The sequence below is a fragment of the Bombina bombina genome, chromosome 1, assembly GCF_027579735.1.
Source record: "Bombina bombina isolate aBomBom1 chromosome 1, aBomBom1.pri, whole genome shotgun sequence".
Classification (NCBI taxonomy): Eukaryota; Metazoa; Chordata; class Amphibia; order Anura; family Bombinatoridae; genus Bombina; species Bombina bombina.
In genome coordinates this window covers 966,884,343-966,903,440 of record NC_069499.1, presented here as the reverse complement: position 1 = coordinate 966,903,440, position 19,098 = coordinate 966,884,343, and positions in this window count along the sequence as shown.

The following is a 19,098-nucleotide window of genomic DNA, read 5'->3' as shown; positions in this document are numbered from 1 at the left end:
TTATTTTGGGGGGGCTATTTTTTATTTTAATAGGGCTATTAGATTAGGTGTAATTAATTTAATTTTCTGTAATTTGTTTATTCATTTGTTTATTATTTTCTGATCGGAACAGCCAATAGAATGTGAGCTCAATCTGATTGGCTGATTGGATCAGCCAATCGGATTGAACTTGATTCTGATTGGCTGATTCCATCAGCCAATCAGAAAATTCCTACCTTAATTCCGATTGGCTGATAGAATCCTATCAGCCAATCGGAATTCGAGGGACGCCATCTTGGATGACGTCCCTTAAAGGAACCGTCATTAGTCGGGAGACAACGGAAGAAGAGGATGGATCCGCGTCGCCTGCTTCAAGATGGACCCGCTCCGCACCGGATGGAAGAAGATCGAAGATGCCACTTGGAGAAGATGTTTGCCGGTCCGGATGTCCTCTTCTTGCCGGATAGGAGGAAACTTTGGAGCCTCTTCTGGACCTCTTCAGCACCGGATGATGGATCGCCAACCCCCGCTTGGGTTGGATGAAGATGTTGGAGCCAGGACGGATCGGTGAACCTGGTATGGTGAAGACAAGGTAGGAAGATCTTCAGGGGCTTAGTGTTAGGTTTATTTAAGGGGGGTTTGGGTTAGATTAGGGGTATGTGGGTGGTGGGTTGTAATGTTGGGGGGGTATTGTATTTATTCTTTTACAGGCAAAAGAGCTGAAATTCTTGGGGCATGCCCCGCAAAGGGCCCTGTTCAGGGCTGGTAAGGTAAAAGAGCTTGTAACTTTTTTAATTTAGAATAGGGTAGGGAATTTTTTATTTTGGGGGGCTTTGTTATTTTATTAGGGGGCTTAGAGTAGGTGTAATTAGTTTAAAATTGTTGTAATATTTTTCTTATGTTTGTAAATATTTTTTTATTTTTTGTAACTTAGTTCTTTTTTATTTTTTGTACTTTAGCTAGTTTATTTAATTGTATTTATTTGTAGCAATTGTGTTTAATTAATTTATTGATAGTGTAGTGTTAGGTTAATTGTAGGTAATTGTAGGTAGTTTATTTAATTATTTTATTGATAGGGTAGTGTTAGGTTTAATTATATCTTAGGTTAGGATTTATTTTACAGGTAAATTTGTTATTATTTTAACTAGGTAGCTATTAAATAGTTCTTAACTATTTAATAGCTATTGTACCTAGTTAAAATAAATACCAAGTTGCCTGTAAAATAAATATTAATCCTAAAATAGCTATAATATAATTATCATTTATATTGTAGCTATATTAGGATTTATTTTACAGGTAAGTATTTAGCTTTAAATAGGAATCATTTATTTAATAAGAGTTAATTAATTTCGTTAGATGTAAATTATATTTAAGTTATGGGGGTGTTAGTGTTAGGGTTAGACTTAGCGTTAGGGGTTAATACATTTATTAGAATAGCGGTGAGCTCCGCTCGGAAGATTAGGGGTTAATAATTGAAGGTAGGTGTCGGCGATGTTAGGGAGGGCAGATTAGGGGTTAATACTATTTATGATAGGGTTAGTGAGGCGGATTAGGGGTTAATAACTTTATTATAGTAGCGCTCAGGTCCGCTCGGCAGATTAGGGGTTAATAAGTGTAGGCAGGTGTCGGCGACGTTGAGGGGGGCAGATTAGGGGTTAATAAATATAATATAGGGGTCGGCGATGTTAGGGCAGCAGATTAGGGGTACATAGGGATAACGTAGGTTGCGGCGGTTTACGGAGCGGCAGATTAGGGGTTAAAAAAAATATGCAGGTGTCAGCGATAGCGGGGGCGGCAGATTAGGGGTTAATAAGTGTAAGGTTAGGGGTTTTTAGACTCGGGGTACATGTTAGAGTGTTAGGTGCAGACATAGGAAGTGTTCCCCATAGGAAACAATGGGGCTGCGTTAGGAGCTGAACGCTGCTTTTTTGCAGGTGTTAGGTTTTTTTTCAGCTCAAACAGTCCCATTGTTTCCTATGGGGGAATCGTGCACGAGCACGTTTTTGAGGCTGGCCGCGTCCGTAAGCACCGCTGGTATCGAGAGTTGCATTTGCGGTAAAAATGCTCTACGCTCCTTTTTTGGAGCCTAACGCAGCATTTGTTTGAACTCTCGATACCAGAGTTAATTTTATGGTGCGGCCAGAAAAAAGCCCGCGGAGCGTTAACAGCCCTTTTACCGCCAAACTCCAAATCTAGGCCTAGGACTCTTGACAGGGTAGGGTGTACCGCTCAATTTTTGGCCTCCTAGGACAGACTCATAATATCAGCGCTATGTAAGTCCCATAGAAAAAAGACTTTACGAAGTTTACGTAAGTCGTTTTGCGGTAAGGCCAAAGAAGTGTTTGGTAACCCTAAACCTGCAAGACTTGTAATACCAGCGGGTGTAAAAAAACTGCGTTAGGACCTCTTTACGCTGCTTTATTACTCTAACGCACAACTCGTAATCTAGCCGAATGTTTCTAATTCGCCAGAAACAGTCATTGAATGTTGTAACAAGGTTCACCCTACTTCTTTTCTTGTGTGTGGTGCCCTGATAACTAGCTGATTTTTTTCTTTTCTAGTGTCCCAGTCTAGGTACTCACTATTTGGTTGGCCTCCTCATTTATAAGTGTGTTCCTGACCAATATCTTAGATTTTTCATATGATTAAATTATCACTTTTTCTTGAAAATGTTTCTCTCTGAACCTATTCTTTAGTCTTTCTGCCTCCTCTTCAAAGTCTACCACTCTAGTGCAATTTTGCCTCAACTGTTGGAACTGCCTGAACGGTATGTTCTTAATCTATCTTGGATGGTGAGCATTTTGGGCATCTACATAACCGTTTGTATCTATGTCTTTGCGGTATAACTTGCTACATATCTCACCATCTACTACATATAAAGTAACATCTAGATTATTTATTTCATCTCTGTTATAATTCTGCATAAATTGCCCTCCCAGATAATCAGGATGTCATCAATGAACCTTCGCCAGAATATGACACTGCTATGTTTATAGGACATCCCTTTGTATATCAAAGGCCCCCATATAGAGGTTGGCAAAATTAGGGGTGAATTTCATCCCCATTGCTGTCCCATTTTTTTGCAAATAAAACTTGTCCTCAAATTGAAAGGTGCCGTAACGTCTAGGGATGCCTATCTATATGTTGGTTTCCATTCAAGATCTCCCACAATCTGTAAAAGATTAGGGCTATCTCTTAGATATGACCTCAAATTTAGGACCATCAGTTTCATGAAGACATCTACATATTCAGACAGCCTCGCTGTCAGGTAGTCAATCCCCGAAATGATGGGTCTGCCCGGTGGTCTTTCAAGTTGTTTATGGATCTTAGGCAGGTAATAAAATATAGCCATCTTGGGTTCTTCATTGGCTAAATATTTCCATTCTCTAAGATCTAATATTAATTCTTGATATACTTTATTTATATCTTCCATATATTTGTTTAGGAAGCTCTTGCTGGGATTGCCCCTCAATGTTATATAAGTTTCTGACGCATTAAGTTTTCGGTATGCCTCTGACAGATAGTCTCCTTTGTCTAGGAATACAATGCCTCCACCCTTATCGGCCTGCTGAATCACTAGGTGCTCATTTTCCATCAGCCCTTTTAAACTTTCTTTATCCTTTAAACTAATATTGTGATTTTTCACACAGTACTTTATTGCACTGGGCTTGTCTCGCCTTCAAATACATAAATGAGAGAGATCTTGCAGAGTTGGAAAGTTCCCCCCTTTTTATTTTGAGCATTCAGTGATATTAGATCCTTTACCTGCTACACTTTCTCTGATGCAAGAACCTGTCCCTTTAAATCCTACATGTTGTTTGTATTCAATGCTCAGACATAGGGGTGGAGCCTGTCTCTTTAAATCCTTCATGTTGTTTGCACTCAGTGTTTAGACATCTGTGTACTCAGTACCTGTTTGTTACTATTTGTATCCTAATTACCTTTCTGAAAATGGATTCCTCAAACTGGCTGACCTTTCTGGATTCTTCCTTTGCCTTATCCCATATGTTTGATTAAGGACTGATTGCTGTGTTTGACCCAGGATAGTTCACTGGATTCTGGTACTGCTTTACCCCTATTTGTATTTTGCTGATGGACTGTCTTTTTGGTATATGAGCTGGGCCTACTACTGTAAAGAAAACAAATGAATACAGTAACATTTCTTCATTATTTTTGTTTTCTTAAAATTTCATAGGTGAATTAATTTGGATATTATTTTCATGAAAAATAAATGATTATGCACATCTCTAACATACATATATATATATATATATATATATATATATATATATATATATATATATGTTCAGACAAATACCTTGAAACATGCAATATAATTTAAAATCAATTTTAATGTTTTTATGTTTTATTTTAATATAAATACTTGTATTCCTATTTTCTTCACTTAGAAAAAAAGTTTTATTTTTAAATATAATAATAATATATACAGTGTCTATATACTGTATATACTGTATATAGTTCTAAATATATACAGTTTATATATGGGTATTTGAAGTATTCCTTTTGTACCTTCGACTTTAACGCAGTTGTTCTAGCACTGATTTGGGTTAGTGTGCAAGCGATAAACTGAAAAGGCTTTCTTTAACGCTCCCCATAGAAGAAAAAATGTTTGGAGACTTAAACACACTAACATTTTACTTTCAACTTTTAATACCAGTGCTATTTCAAGGGTGATCATTTTTTTACCTTGAGCGAAGTTAGCACTCAAGAAGTATAAAAAATTATCGTTCCGCTTTGTCAAGCATCTTTAATACAACCAATGTATTAGAAATTCAATTCTAGGTCACTGAACGTATGCCATTGTGAGAAAAAAAATAAGACATTAACACTTAGGGGCCTATTTATCAAATGTCTGTCCGACATGATCCGATCAGCATATCATGTCCGACAGACATCGCTGAATGCGGACAGCATATGCTCTCTGCATTCAGCATCGCACCAGCAGTTCTCCCTGCAGATTTGCGGCCAATAGGCCGCTAGCAGGGGGTGTCAATAAACCCAATTGTATTTGATCGGGTTGATTTCTGTCGATCGCTGTTCGCCTCCTCAGAGCAGGCGGACAGTTTATGAAGCAGCGGAGCTTAATAAATATGCCCCTTAAGGTTTTGCCATGAGATTGCTTTAAATTTTACTACCAGTTTTTAACATAGTAGATGAGGTTGAAAAAAAAAAATGAAGTCCATCGAGTTCGACCTATACAAATCTAATATGCTTACAAAAAAGCTCCAGTTGAGCTTAAATGTATCCCATTCAAAGGTGACCCATTTAACACAAGCAATCATATCCATGAATTCTGTTTCTAGCCAGAAATGTATCCAAACCATTTTTAAATGTATCTAAGGTATTGGCATTCACTACCTCCTTTGGTAATGAGTTCCACAATTTGATTGTTCTTACAATAAAAAAATGTTTCCGTTGCAGGAGATTAAATCTCCTTTCCTCCAGCCTTAAATTATGACCACTTCTCACAAACAATTTTCTTAGAATAAACAGCGCTTCTGCCATCTCTGTATTTCAGCCTTGAGTATATTTATATAAAGTAATAATGTCACCTCTCAAGTGCCTTTTTTTTAGAGAAAACAGACTCACGGCTAGATTTAGAGTTTTGTCGGTAACGACCCGAAAAGCTAACGCCGGCTTTTTTCTGGCCGCAACATAAAAATAACTCTGGTATTGAGGGTCCACATAAAGACTGCGTTAGGCTCCAAAAAAGGAGCGTAGAGCATATTTAACGCAGCTTCAACTCTCGATACCAGAGTTGCTTACGCAAGCGGCCAGCCTCAAAAACGTGCTCGTGCAGGATTCCCCCATAGGAAACAATGGGGCTGTTTGAGCTGAAAAAAAACCTAACACCTGCAAAAAAGCCGTGTTCAGCTCCTAACGCAGCCCCATTGTTTGCTATGGGGAAACACTTCCTACGTCTGCACCTAACACCCTAACATGTACCCCGAGTCTAAACACCCCTAACCTTACACTTATTAACCCCTAATCTGCCGCCCCCGCTATCGTTGACCCCTGCATATTATTTTTAACCCCTAATCTGCCACTCCGTAAACCGCCGCTACTTACATTATCCTTATGTAACCCCTAATCTGCTGCCCCTAACATCGCCGACCCCTATATTATATTTATTAACCCCTAATCTGCCCCCCACAACGTCGCCTCCACCTGCCTACACTTATTAACCCCTAATCTGCCGAGCGGACCGCACCGCTATCATAATAAAGTTATTAACCCCTAATCCGCCTCACTAACCCTATAATAAATAGTATTAACCCCTAATCTGCCCTCCCTAACATCGCCGACACCTAACTTCAATTATTAACCCCTAATCTGCCGACCGGAGCTCACCGCTATTCTAATAAATGTATTAACCCCTAAAGCTAAGTCTAACCCTAACACTAACACCCCCCTAAGTTAAATATAATTTTAATCTAACAAAATTAATTAACTCTTATTAAATAAATTATTCCTATTTAACGCTAAATACTTACCTGTAAAATAAATCCTAATATAGCTACAATATAAATTATAATTATATTATAGGGATTTTAGGATTAATATTTATTTTAGAGGTAACTTTGTATTTATTTTAACCAGGTACAATAGCTATTAAATAGTTAAGAACTATTTAATAGCTAAAATAGTTAAAATAATTACAAAATTACCTGTAAAATAAATCCTAACATAAGTTACAATTAAACCTAACACTACACTATCAATAAATTAATTAAATAAAATAACTATAATTATCTACAATTAAACCTAACACTACACTATCAATAAATAAATTAAATACAATACCTACAAATAACTACAATGAAATAAACTATCTAAAGTACAAAAAATAAAAAAGAACTAAGTTACAAAAAATAAAAAAATATTTACAAACATAAGAAAAATATTACAACAATTTTAAACTAATTACACCTACTCTAAGCCCCCTAATAAAATAACAAAGCCCCCCAAAATAAAAAAATGCCCTACCATATTCTAGATTACTAAAGTTCAAAGCTCTTTTACCTTACCAGCCCTGAACAGGGCCCTTTGCAGGGCATGCCCCAAGAAGTTCAGCTCTTTTGCCTGTAAAAAAAAACATACAATACCCCCCCCCAACATTACAACCCACCACCCACATACCCCTAATCTAACCCAAACCCCCCTTAAATAAACCTAACACTAAGCCCCTGAAGATCTCCCTACCTTGTCTTCACCTCACCGGGTTCAGCGATCGGTCCAGAAGAGGGTCCAAAGTCTTGATCCAAGCAGAGCAAGAAGGGGTCCTCCATCCGGTAGAAGTCTTCATCCAAGCGGGGCAGAAGAGGTCTTCCATCCGATTGAAGTCTTCATCCAAGCGGGATCTTCTATTGTCATCCATCCGGAGCGGAGCGGCCAATCGGATTGAACTTGATTCTGATTGGCTGATTCCATCAGCCAATCAGAATATTCCTACCTTAATTCCGATTGGCTGATTGAATCCTATCAGCCAATCGGAATTCAAGGGACGCCATCTTGGATGACGTCCCTTAAAGGAACCGCCATTCCTCAGTTGGACGTCGCCGGATGAAGATGGGTCCGCGGTGGAGGTCTTCAGGATGGAGCCGGTCCTCATCGGATGAAGATAGAAGATGCCGCTTGGAAGAAGATGGTTGCCGGTCCGGATCTACTCTTCTTCCCGGATAGGATGAAGACTTTGGACCCTCTTCTGGACTTCTTCAGCCATCGGATGATGGATGTCTAGCCCCCTCTTGGGTTGGATGAAGATATCGGAGCCAGGACGGATCGGTGAACCTGGTATGGTGAAGACAAGGTAGGATGATCTTCAGGGGCTTAGTGTTAGGTTTATTTAAGGGGGGTTTGGGTTAGATTAGGGGTATGTGGGTGGTGGGTTGTAATGTTGGGGGGGGGTATTGTATGTTTTTTTTTACAGGCAAAAGAGCTGAATTTCTTGGGGCATGCCCCGCAAAGGGCCCTGTTCAGGGCTGGTAAGGTAAAAGAGCTTTTAACTTTAGTAATTTAGAATAGGGTAGGGCATTTTTTATTTTGGGGGGCTTTGTTATTTTATTAGGGGGCTTAGAGTAGGTGTAATTAGTTTAAAATTGTTGTAATATTTTTCTTATGTTTGTAAATATTTTTTTATTTTTTGTAACTTAGTTCTTTTTTATTTTTTGTACTTTAGTTAGTTTATTTCATTGTAGTTATTTGTAGGTATTGTATTTAATTAATTTATTGATAGTGTAGTGTTAGGTTTAATTGTAACTTAGGTTAGGATTTATTTTACAGGTAAATTTGTAATTATTTTAACTATTTTAGCTATTAAATAGTTCTTAACTATTTAATAGATATTGTACCTGGTTAAAATAAATACAAAGTTACCTGTAAAATAAATATTAATCCTAAAATAGCTATAATATAATTATAATTTATGTTTTAGCTATATTAGGATATATTTTACAGGTAAGTATTTAGCTTTAAATAGGAATAATTTATTTAATAAGAGTTAATTAATTTCGTTAGATGTAAATTATATTTAACTTAGGGGGGTGTTAGTGTTAGGGTTAGACTTAGCTTTAGGGGTTAATACATTTATTAGAATAGCGGCGAGATTCGGTCGGCAGATTAGGGGTTAATAATTTAAGTTAGGTGTCGGCGATGTTAGGGAGGGCAGGTTAGGGGTTAATAAATATAATATAGGGGTCGGCGGTGTTAGGGGCAGCAGATTAGGGGTACATAGCTATAATGTAGCTGGCGGCTCTTTGCGGTTGGCAGATTAGGGGTTAATTATTGTAGGTAGGTGGCGGCGACGTTGTAGGGGGCAGGTTAGGGGTTAATAAATATAATATAGGGGTCGGCAATGTTAGGGCAGCAGATTAGGGGTACATAGGGATAATGTAGCTGGCGGCGGCGTGCGGACGGCAGATTAGGGGTTAATAAGTGTAGGCAGGTGGGGGGCAGATTAGGGGTTAATAAATATAATATAGGGGTCGGCGGTGTTAGGGGTAGCAGATTAGGGGTACATAAGGATAACGTAGGTGGGGGTCGGCAGATTAGGGGTTAAAAAAATTAATCGAGTTGCAGCGATGTGGGGGGACCTCGGTTTAGGGGTACATAGGTAGTTTATGGGTGTTAGTGTACTTTAGAGTACAGTAGTTAAGAGCTTTATGAACCGGCGTTAGCCCAGAAAGCTCTTAACTACTGACTTTTTTCTGCGGCTGGAGTTTTGTCGTTAGATTTCTAACGCTCACTTCAGACACGACTCTAAATACCGGAGTTAGAAAAATCCCATTGAAAAGATAGGATACGCAATTGACGTAAGGGGATCTGCGGTATGGAAAAGTCGCGGCTGAAAAGTGAGCGTTAGACCCTATTTTGAGTGACTCCAAATACCGGAGGTAGCCTAAAACCAGCGTTAGGAGCCTCTAACGCTGGTTTTCACGGCTACCGCCAAACTCTAAATCTAGGCCTCAGTTTGGCTAACCTCTCCTCATAGCTTAAATTCTCCATTCCCCTTATTAGCTTTGTGGCCCTTCTCTGAAATTTTTCTAGGTCTGCAATGTCTTTTTTTTGGATTGGTCCCCAGAACTGCACTCCATACTCAAGGTAAGGTCTTACCAGGGATTTATATAGTGACAGAATTATGCTTTCCTCCCTTGCATCAATGACTCTTTTTTCATACATGCTAGTATCTTTTTAGCCTATGAAGCCAATGAAGACATAACCAAAAATCATTCACCTAGATTACGAGTTTTGCGTTAATAGTGGTGCGGTGCTAACCAGCAGTTTATGCTCACCACTCACTTGCAGACAGCGCTGGTATTACGGGTTTTTATATACCTGGCGTTAACCGCAAAAAAGTGAGCGAAGAGCAAAATTTAGCTCCACATCTCACCTCAATACCAGCGCTGCTTACGGTAGCGGTGAGCAGGTAAAACGTGCTCGTGCACGATTTCCCCATAGGAATCAATGGGGGAGAGCCGGCTGAAAAAAACCTAACACCTGCAAAAAAGCAGCATTCTAATGCAGCCCCATTGATTCCTATGGGGAAATACATTTTATGTCTACACCTAACACCCTAACATGAACCCCGAGTCTAAACACCCCTAATATTACACTTATTAAACCCTAATCTGCTGTCCCTGACATCGCCGACACCTACATTATATTATTAACCCCTAATCTGCTGCTCCGGACACCGCCGCCACCTACATTATACTTATGAACCCCTTATCTACTGCCCCCAACATCGCCGAACCCTACATTATATTTATTAACCCCTAATCTGCCACCCCAATGTTGCCGCAACCTACCTACACTTATTAACCCCTAATCTTCCGCCCCCAACGTCGCCGCCACTATATTAAATGTATTAACCCCTAAACCTAAGTAACATAGTAACATAGTAGATAAGGTTGAAAAAAAGACTGAAGTCCATCGAGTTCAACCTATACAAATCTAAAATACTTACAAAAAGCTCCAGTTAAGCTTAAATAACCCCATTAAAATGTGACCCATTTAATACTAGCAATCATATCCATGAATTTTGTTTGTATACAGAAACTTATCCAGACTATTTTTAAATGTATCTATGGTATTGGCATTCACTACCTCCTTTGGTAATGAGTTCCACAATTTTATTGCTCTCACAGTGAAAAAACGTTTCCGTTGCAGGAGATTAAATCTCCTTTCCTCCAACCTTAAATTATGACCTCTTGTCAGAAACAATTTTCTTGGAATAAACAGAGCTTCTGCCATCTCTGTATATGGGCCTTGAATATATTTATATAAAGTAATCATGTCACCTCTCAAGCGCCTTTTTTCTAAAGAAAACAGACCCAGTTTGGCTAGCCTCTCCTCATAGGTTAATTTCTCCAATCCCCTTATTAGCTTTGTGGCCCTTCTCTGAACTTTTTCTAGTTCTGCAATATCTTTTTTAGCAATTGGTCCCCAGAACTGCACTCCAAACTCAAGGTGAGGTCTTACCAGGGCTTTATATAATGACAGAATTATGCTTTCCTCCCTTGAATCAATACCACTTTTAATACATGCTAGTATCTTATTAGCCTTTGAAGCCGCTGCCCTGCATTGTGCACCCATCTTTAGCTTGTTATCTATTACTACTCCCAAATCCCTTTCCTCCTGTGTTTGGCTAAGTCTTGTCCCATTTAAAAAATACGTAGCCTGCTTATTTTTACTTCCAAAATGTAGAACCTTGCATTTTTCCGTATTAAATCTCATTTTCCATTCACTTGCCCATAGTTCTAATTTTAGCAAATCCCTTTGTAAAGACAGTTCGTCCTGCTCTGACCTTATGACCTTACTTAACTTAGTATCATCTGCAAAAATAGAGATGTCGCTATTTAATCCTTGCTCCAAGTCATTTATAAAAATATTAAAAAGAACAGGGCCCAGTACTGATCCCTGGGGGACGCCACTGATTACCTTTGTCCAATCTGAGTATGATCCATTTACTACTACTCGTTGCTCCCTATCTTTTATCCAGTTATTTATCCATGAACTAACATTTTCAGCTATTCCCAGTCCCTTAATTTTGTGCATTAATCTCTCATGTGGCACTGTATCAAATGCCTTTGCAAAATCTAAGTATATCACATCCACTGATTCCCCTTTATCTATATTTTGACTTACTTCCTTGTAGAATCTAATTAGATTAGTTTGACATGATCTATTTCTCCTAAAGCCATGCTGATTAGAACTCATAATCTTGTTTACACGAATATGCTCATCAATATAATCCCTTATAATCCCTTCAAATATCTTCCCCACTATTGATGTCAGACTTACTGGTCTATAGCTTCCTGGATCATCCCTGCTTCCCTTTTTGAAGAGTGGCACCACATCAGCTTTACGCCAATCCTGGGGTACCATGCCTGAGGATAATGAGTCTTGAAAAATTAAGAGTAAAGGTTTGTCTATAACAGTGCTAAGTTCCCTTAACACCCTTGGGTGTATTCCATCTGGGCCTGGAGTTTTATTTACCTTAATATTTTCCAGTTTTTTCCTGATATCCTCTAAACAAAACCCAGTTAGTGGTATGGACTGGCATGTTCTATTATGTTCAAAAGTATCATTCAATGGTTCTTCTCTTGTGTATACTGAAGAAAAAAACTGGTTTAGTACCTCAGCCTTCTCCCTGTCATTATTTATCATGCTACCCTCCACACATTTTAATGTACCTATATTATCCTTCTTAGATTTTTTGCTATTTATGTACTTAAAGAACCTTTTAGGGTTAGACTTAGAATCCTTAGCAATTAATTTTTCATTTTCAATTTTGGCTAATTTGATTGCTTTTTTGCATGCTTTGTTACATTCCTTATAAATATTGTATGCTGAGTCTGTACTATTTTCTTTTAATAATTTAAATGCCCTACGTTTTTTCCTAATTTCTCTTAACACATTTTTATTTAGCCATAATGGCTTTGTTTTTTTATTTTTACTTTTATAACCATATGGTATGTGTTGATATGTATATTTATTTAACACATTTTTAAATATTATCCATTTATTCTCTGTATTTTTATTAGAAAATACATTGTCCCAATTTATATTATTAGTCTAATCCTAAACCTAACCCCTTTAACTTAAATATAATTTAAATAAATCTAAAGAAAATTACTACAATTAACTAAATAATTCCTATTTAAAACTAAATACTTACCTATAAAATAAACCCTAACGGCTATATTTAGAGTTTTGTCGGTAACGACCCGCGTAGCTAACGCATGCTTTTTTTCCCCCGCACCTTTTAAAAACCGCTGGTATTTAGAGTTCACAGAATGGCTGCGTTTTCAGTGTGTTAGGCTCCAAAAAAGGAGCATAGAGCATAATTTACCGCCACTGCAACTCTCGATACCAGCGATACTTACGGACACGGCCAGCTTCAAAAACGTGCTCGTGCACGATTCCCCCATAGGAAACAATGGGGCAGTTTGAGCTGAAAAAAAACCTAACACCTGCAAAAAAGCAGCGTTCAGCTCCTAACGCAGCCCCATTGTTTCCTATGGGGAAACACTTCCTAAGTCTGCACCTAACACCCTAACATGTACCCCGAGTCTAAACACCCCTAACCTTACACTTATTAACCCCTAATCTGCCGCCCCCGCTATCACTGACCCCTGCATATTATTATTAACCCCAAATCTGCCGCTCCGTACACCGCCGCAACCTACGTTATCCCTATGTACCCCTAATCTGCTGCCCCTAACACCGCCGACCCCTATATTATATTTATTAACCCCTAATCTGCCCCCACAATGTCGCCTCTACCTACCTACAATTATTAACCCCTAATCTGCCGACCGGACCACACCGCTACTCTAATACATTTTTTAACCCCTAAAGATAAGTCTAACCCTAACCCTAACACCCCCCTAAATTAAATATAATTTAAATCTAACGAAATAAATTAACTCTTATTAAATAAATTATTCCTATTTAAAGCTAAATATTTACCTGTAAAATAAATCCTAATGTAGCTACAATATAAATAATAATTATATTGTAGCTATTTTAGGATTTATATTTATTTTACAGGCAACTTTGTATTTATTTTAACCAGGTACAATAGCTATTAAATAGTTAAGAACTATTTAATAGCTACCTAGTTAAAATAATTACAAAATTACCTATAAAATAAATCCTAACCTAAGTTACAATTAAACCTAACACTACACTATCAATAAATTAATTAAATAAATTACCTACAATTATCTACAATTAAACCTAACACTACACTATCAATAAATAAATTAAATAAAATACCTACTAATAAATACAATTAAATTAACTAACTAAAGTACAAAAAATAAAAAAGCTAAGTTACAAAAAATAAAAAAATTAATTACAAACATAATAAAAATATTACAACAATTTTAAGCTAATTACACCTACTCTAAGCCCCCAATAAAATAACAAAGCCCCCGAAAATAAAAAAATGCCCTACCCTATTCTAAAATTAAAATAGAAAAGCTCTTTTACCTTACCAGCCCTTAAAAGGGCCTTTTGCGGGGCATACCCCAAAGAATTCAGCTCTTTTGCCTGAAAAAAAAAACATACAATACCCCCCCAACATTACAACCCACAACCCACCACCCACATACCCCTAATCTAACCCAAACCTGGAGCGATCGGTGATACCTGGCATGGTGAAGACAAGGTAGGAAGATCTTCAGGGGCTTAGTGTTAGGTTTATTTAAGGGGGGTTTGGGTTAGATTAGGGGTATGTGGGTGGTGGGTTGTAATGTTGGGGGGGGTATTGTATGTTTTTTTTTACAGGCAAAAGAGCTGAATTCTTTGGGGCATGCCCCGCAAAGGGCCCTTTTAAGGGCTGGTAAGGTAAAAGAGCTTTTCTATTTTAATTTTAGAATAGGGTAGGGCATTTTTTTATTTTGGGGGGCTTTGTTATTTTATTAGGGGGCTTAGAGTAGGTGTAATTAGCTTAAAATTGTTGTAATATTTTTATTATGTTGGTAATTAATTTTTTTATTTTTTGTAACTTAGCTTTTTTTATTTTTTGTACTTTAGTTAGTTTATTTAATTGTATTTATTTGTAGGTATTTTATTTAATTTATTTATTGATAGTGTAGTGTTAGGTTTAATTGTATTTAATTGTAGGTATTTTATTTAATTTATTTATTGATAGTGTAGTGTTAGGTTTAATTGTAACTTAGGTTAGGATTTATTTTACAGGTAATTTTGAAATTATTTTAACTAGGTAACTATTAAATAGTTATGAACTATTTAATAGCTATTATAACTGGTTAAAATAAATACAAAGTTGCCTGTAAAATAAATATTAATCCTGAAATAGCTACAATATAATTATAATTTATATTGCAGCTATATTAGGGTTTATTTTACAGGTAAGTATTTAGCTTTAAATAGGAATAATTTATTTAATAAGAGTTAATTTATTTCGTTAGATTTAAATTATATTTAACTTAGGGGGGTGTTAGGGTTAGGGTTAGGCTTAGCTTTAGGGGTTAATACATTTATTAGAGTAGTGGCGAGGTCTGGTCGGCAGATTAGGGGTTAATACTTGAAGTTAGGTGTCGGCGATGTTAGGGAGGGCAGATTAGTTGTTAATACTATTTATTATAGGGTTATTGAGGCGGGAGTGAGGCGGATTAGGGGCTAATACATTTATTATAGTAGCGATGAGGTACGGTCGGCAGATTAGGGGTTAATAATTGTAGGTAGGTGGAGGCGACGTTGGGGGCGGCAGATTAGGGGTTAATAAATATAATATAGGGGTTGGCGGTGTTAGGGGCAGCAGATTAGGGGTACATAGGGATAACGTAGGTTGCGGCGGTGTGCGGTCGGTTTAGGTGTACATAGGTAGTTTATGGGTGTTAGTGTACTTTAGAGCACAGTAGTTAAGAGCTTTATGAACCGGCGTTAGCCCAGAAAGCTCTTAACTCCTGGTTTTTTTCTGCGGCTGGAGTTTTGTCGTTAGATTTCTAACGCTCACTTCAGTCACGACTCTAAATACCGGCGTTAGAAAGATCCCATTGAAAAGATAGGATACGCAATTGACGTAAGGGGATCTGCGGTATGGAAAAGTCGCGGCTGCAAAGTGAGCGTTAGACCCTTTCCTGACTGACTCCAAATACCAGCGGGCGGTAAAAACCAGCGTTAGGACCCCATAACGCTGGTTTTGACGGCTACCGCCAAACTCTAAATCTAGGCGTAAGTTAGCTACAATATAACTAATAGTTACATTGTAGCTATTTTGGGGTTTATTTTTATTTTACAGGCAAGTTTGTATTTATTTTAACTAGGTACATTAGTTATTAAATAGTTATTAACTATTTAATAACTACCTAGTTAAAATAAAGACAAATTTACCTGTAAAATAAAACCTAACTTAAGTTACAATTACACCTAACACTACACTATAATTAAATAAATTAACTAAATTAAATACACTTTATTACAATTAAATAACATTATCTAAAGTACGAAGAAAAAAACCACTAAATTACAGAAAATAATAAAGAAATTGCAAGATTTTTAAACTAATTACACCTAATCTAATCCCCCTAACAAAATATAAAAGCCCCCCCAAAATAAAAAAGCCCTACCCTACACTAAATTACAAATAGCCCTTAAAAGGGCCTTTTGCGGGGCATTGCCCCAAAGTAATCAGCTCCTATACCTGTAAAAAAAAGTACAGATACCCCCCCAACATTAAAACCCACCACCCACACAACCAACCCTACTCTAAAACCCACCCAATCCCCCCTTATGTAGAGAGAGGGGGCCTTTGGCCTCTGGGAGGAGTTAGGCCCATAGTAAGTGTAGTGGGGTGGGTACCAGGAGAAGGGGTATATAAGGCTAGGGCGGGGCATCCATATTAGCAAACAAAAAAATTATATTAGGCAGAAAGTTGCCCTCCCCCCATTGTTTTAAAGGATTTATTTGTTTGTCACAGCTGGGAGCTGGTGCTTGTTCCCTCACGTCAGCAATTGGACTAAGGCCATAAGTGAATGGGTTAACCTCCCCACGGGGTGGGAAACCAGGATAAGTAGCTTTTAGGGCATGGGGTTCCATGTAGCTTGGGGTGTAAAAAGTAAAAAAACAGACTTATTTAAGTCCAGGTGAATTGAAATATGGCCTAGTCAACAAGAAAAGGGGGATTAGAAAATTAAATTTGGGGCTAGCATCTTCATAGTTATTAAAGTTTATATGATTCTAAGAGTTATTTATTTATGTTTTTTTAATTGTTATTAAATAAACAGGCTGTGGACAGTATTTTACCAAACAAGTGTCAGTGTATTATTTAATTGTTGGAAAGTTTAAAGGGACAATAAAGTGAAAAAAAAAAAATATTTCATGATTTAAATAGGGCATGTAATTTTAGACAACTTTCCAATTTACTTTTATTACCAATTTTGCTGTGTTCTCTTGGTATTCTTAGTTGAAAGCTAAATCTAGGAGGTTCATGTGCTAATTTCTTAGACCTTGAAGACTGCCTCTAACCTGAAAGCATTTTGACAGGTTTTCACCACTAGAGGGCGTTAGTTCATGTGTTTCATATAGATAACATTGAGCTCAGGCACGTGAAGCTCCTAGGAGTCAGCACTGATTGGCTAAAAATGCAAGTCTGTCAAAAGAACTGAAATAAGGGGCAGTTTGCAGAGGCATAAATACAAGGTTATCACGGAGGTAAAAAGTATATTGTTATAACTGTTTTGGTTATGTAAAATTGGGGAATGGGTAATAAAGGGATTATCTACCTTTTTAAACAACACAAATTCTGGTGTTTACTGTCCCTTTAAGGTAATTAAGTTTCAAAAGGGGGACGTTAATTGACGACTCATGGGGTAAAGACAAATGCAGTACAGTATATCACTCATTCAAAATTGTATTCACATTTCAATGTTGTAATTTTTATATTGCATATTTCATGTATTTTGAAATACACATTATACAAATTCTATTATTTTACTACATTATAAAAAAGTTATCACACTGTTTATGCAAGTGGGCTAAACAAAGGCATTACTTGGGTATATTTGATGTTTTCTTATCTGTCTCTTAATATTTTCTAGGGATTTTATCTTGAGGGCTTACTCAAGGTTGTCCTTAAATAACTTACACATTTACAACTGATAGAAAAATATTAGATATTAATATAGAAACAAATTTAAGTTGAATATTAATAGCAACGTCAAATTTAAATTAGTGATGTTTTCTTCCAACTGGGATATTTACAGTAAGTTGTACCAGATGTAGCTATCTAGAGAGCTCCAGGAGTTTTCAGGATAAACAGCTTGTTGGGATTCCCAGGTTTAGTTCATTTTCTTAGGAACAATTAGGTGTAGTCTAAAAAGTTGGTAAATCTACCTCACCCTCACGGAAGTTTCTATATATAAATAAACAAAATAATTGGTCTTACAAATTTAGGGAAGTAAAATATTTACTTTTCTATTTTTTTAAGTCTTCTGTCAGCTCATATATTTGAGTAAAGTGCAAATGATATGTTCCCTTAAGAAATAATGTATGTTTTTGTTAATGAACTGCGTAAAAAGAAAGATTATTTTTAATGTGTTTGTATAGATATATAGTTAAATGATTACATAATGAAAATGATGAGGTTTAGGGTAGAATATGGCTTTGAATATAAAATGACAGTGTTAACAGCATTTAATGAGTGTCATTAAGGCCATTCAGAGATACAATTGATCTTAATTATAGAGTGAAGCTAAATTATTTGTAATGGCATAGAGCCCGTGTAAGGTTAAAGGAAAACTATTATAAAGATAAGTTATTGGCTATCTCAAGAGGCACTGTAAGCGAAAATGTATGTGCAAATAACATACTTATCGGATCAGTACTTTAAAACAATCATTTTCAGATTACTCTTAGACTAATTGTCTAATTTCAGTCTTGAGCCATTGAAGTAGTATAAGGGCTCTACTTTCAAGCAGATCTGACTCCCTTAATGTAATTAACTGACCCTCTGGTGTCGAAATCAGCTAAATTCATCAATACATCTCTCCAGGTTCTCCAGTATCATAGACCAGTATTCTGTGTTATTTTATGCACCTTATTCACTAAATCTCCCTCATCTCTTTATTCTCTAACAGAACATATACATAGAATAATATAAGAACTGGAGAAAAGCTGGAGAGGCTTTTGAGGCTGTAGAGACTGAAGATATTTTTAATTAGTTATCTAATTAGGCTGGAGATAAAGGGGGATATTTATCAAAGGTATGTCGGACCTGATCCAACAGTGGGGATCAGGTCCGACATACCTCTCTGAAAGCGGAGAGCAATACGCTCTCCGTTTTCAGCATTGTACCAGTATCTCTTGTGAGCTGCTGGTGCAACGCCGCCCCCTGCAGACTCGCGGATAATCGGTCGCTAGCAGGGGGTGTCAACCCGATCGTACTTGATCAGGGTTGAATTCCTGCGATCTCTGTCTGCCTGCTAAGAGCAGGCGGACAGCGTTATGGAGCAGCGGTCTTTAGACCGCTGCTTCAGAACTGCTGTTTTTGGCGAGTCTGAAGACTAGCCAGAAACATGGGCCCTCAAGCTCCACCCGGAGTTTGATAAATGGGCCTCCAAGACT